This window comes from Eulemur rufifrons, chromosome 12 (assembly GCF_041146395.1).
Source record: "Eulemur rufifrons isolate Redbay chromosome 12, OSU_ERuf_1, whole genome shotgun sequence".
Classification (NCBI taxonomy): domain Eukaryota; kingdom Metazoa; phylum Chordata; class Mammalia; order Primates; family Lemuridae; genus Eulemur; species Eulemur rufifrons.
This window is the reverse complement of record NC_090994.1, coordinates 19,771,716-19,774,691: the sequence shown is the minus strand read 5'-3', so window position 1 is coordinate 19,774,691 and position 2,976 is coordinate 19,771,716. Positions and strand designations below refer to the sequence as shown.

The 2,976-nt window shown below is 43.7% G+C and overlaps 1 pseudogene; it reads right to left on the bottom strand.

Annotated features, from left to right (window-relative positions):
* Positions 1-234: 234 nt before the first annotated feature.
* On the bottom strand, positions 235-1,645 carry LOC138393663 (N-lysine methyltransferase SMYD2 pseudogene; annotated as a pseudogene).
* Between the last annotated feature and the right edge of the window lie 1,331 nt (positions 1,646-2,976).

The window sequence follows — 2,976 nt, the reverse complement described above, 5'->3', positions numbered from 1 at the left end:
TATGGTCTGGCCATTGTCTGGCTACTATTAAGCTCCAGGTAAGACAGTTTGGGAGCTTGGGCTAGGTTAGTGACCATGAAGATGGAAAGATGGGATGGCATTTGAAAGATATTCACAGTAAAATGGCTTCTATGGGCCTTGATAATGAATGAGAAATGTAAAGAGATGAAGAGGGAGAGTCAAGGTTGCCCCAGGGTTTCTGGTTTCTATAGTTGGGTGAGTGATGACATTATTCTACTGAGATAAAAGGCACTGGAAGAGGATTGAATTGTTTTTCCATGGAAATGGATAGAAAATCATGAACTTGGTTTTGGTTATGTTGTGTTTGATCTCAGAAATATATGGATGGTCTTTGCCGTGAGCTGCTTCCATGATTGCAATGGCTTCTTCAGCATCTTCTCTCCTGCAGCTTTGCGTTCCAGGCCCATGTACGGTCTTCCCAACTTCAACCACATGGAGGCCATGTTGAGGGAGTTCAAAGGATGCTTACTGCAGGGCTGAATGATTTTCTGTCCAAATCGCAGGACTCCTCCCCAGTCCTGCATGTACAAGCAGACACCCGTGGCCTGGTACATCATGTGCAACATGTACATGTTACTGTCCTCAAACATGGAGCTCATCTTCTCAGTAGAGGGTTTATAATGCTTGACCCTCTGGAATGACTCAATGACATTGAGTGCATATCTGACCATGTCACGATGGCTTCTGCATTTGGAGGATCATTGAGCTTTTGGATTTCCATCTTGGCCTTATCCTTGTCTTTGGTGGCACTCCTGGCACTTGCAGGTAAAGAAGTAAGAATCTCTTAACCAGCTGTTCCTATCTTCTGTTGGGTATAGGAGACCAATGTAGCTGGTGAAAACCTCCTCTCCTGGGTTGGTTTCCTGCACAGCTCTCAATTCTGCCAGGGTCCCTTTGTAGGTCACAATGACATTGGGGCAACAAGTATGATTCATCAGTGCAACATCTGGAAAGATTGCTGATCCCAAATGAGAAAGTTCTTCTTCTTCAATTGTGAAGCCATTACAGTCCACCTGTGCAAATAGTACGACGAGGCTATCATTGTTGGGGAATTCCAGGTGCTTGCAGTAAATGTGATGAAGAAATCATGTCACTCTGAATCAAATCCCTCTTCTCATTGTCTAACTCATCCAGATGTGATTCAAACTCCTTCACAGCTGACAGTGTTTCTGGAGGTGTTCTCTCTGGGTGGATTTTCTGTTTGGCCAGAATCCTTGCTGTTTGTCTTACCGTCTGTCTCTGAGGGATTCCAGTTTTCCCCCAAAACAACCTATGGGAGAACATTCCGGCTTGTGCATAGGCCAGTCTTCTTTCTGACACTCCACATTGCAGTAAAATGCCTGCTTGCATCTCCTGTGTTTGGACAATCCTTCCTTCCTGGTGAAGCAGTACTTGCAGTGGTTCCCCACTCATTGACCGTGAGCATGTAGGTGCAGGCAAGGGCAGGAGAAGAGCAAGTCCCCCACCTGGGAGGGCTGCAGAGCCCGCAGCCCCGGCCTTTGCCCAGGCTGCAGAAATGCTCCAGGCCTCCATGGCCCTCTGCCCTCGTGGTGGCTGCAAGGCGGGTGGGCATGCGAGGAGGGGTGCCCTGTGCTGGCTGTGCCCCAGAGCTGCGGCTCTCCATGAGCTGTTATTCTGGACTGTGTCTTAAACAATATCCTTAATTAGATTGCACCATTTCCAATAGTTTCAAAGCCTTAGGATGTGGATGGTCAGTGCATTGTTTCCAACACCATAAAGTAAGATGAAAAAGTCCCCAGAATATTCCAAGTCCATTAGGAGATTATTTAGGGAACGGCTGGGGGCATTGCTGTGGGCACACCTGTCACAGGAAAAACTCTTGTCTTCACAATGACATGGCTCTCAAGTGCAAGTTCTTTTCAATGCCTTGTCTTCATTGGATGCACATGGTTAATGAGGTGCTTTGCTTGCTACATTCTTCCTGCCATAGCTGTGGTTTCTGGCAAGTAATTTATTTAGTCACTGTGCTGTTTTGAGTATTATAGTCTTCTTTACTCACTCTTAATGTGTAAAGTGCTTTAAAAATCTTGCAACCATCAAAGTAAAAGATGCAGCTCACTGCTTCACGCTCCAGCATGGCCACGGGGCTCAATAATCTATAGATCATGTAATAATTTCATTTAGCAGCACAATAAAAGTCAAATTAGTTTCCAGAAGACAGTTATGTATGATAATCTGGATTACTGTGGCCTCCTACCGACTGTATTAGCATTGTAATGTTATTTCTGCTTCTGGGATTCCGGTGGAATTTTTTCTTTCAGTTTATATTTATTGAATCATTATGAAAACTGAGTTCTCAAAGTCTTGAAAAAATGGATTTATAAAAAAAATTAATGTGCAGCGATAACGATCTTAACTTCCAATGTATCACTTTGCTTTGCTTTAAAGGAGTTACTTTAACTGCTGGGTTTTCAAAGTGGTGGGAAATGTGTCTCCGTGGGTTTGGAGCTGAAAATAATAGCTGAAGCCTGTGTCTCTACTTGGCGTGGCCAGCGTGTGCCAGAGGCTTTCGTATCCCCTGCACCGAGATTCACTGAGTATGCAGCAATAGAGTGTCAATTATTCTGTCTGCATTTCAGAGCACTTGGCCATAATTCCCAATCTTCTAGAAAATTCTTCCCAAACTTCATTTTTGGGATTTGGTGCCAACAACAACAAAAATAGTGTGTGTGTGTATTAGATAGATAGTTTGATGGTCAGATATAACCTGGGATATCATACATGACACATAAAAAATAACAGCACTTTTAATAGGATTAATCAACTGTTTCTCAATGTTTCTGAAGCATTCAGCTCATACATCTTCCTAAGGCCCTTTGGTAAGATATAGTTATCTTCCAAACTGCTCTTCCTTTTCAAGATTGACACTACTTATAAGGATCTGGTTATGGCTAAAGAGGGTGACAATTAGGAGAGCATTCCACTTCCACCTTA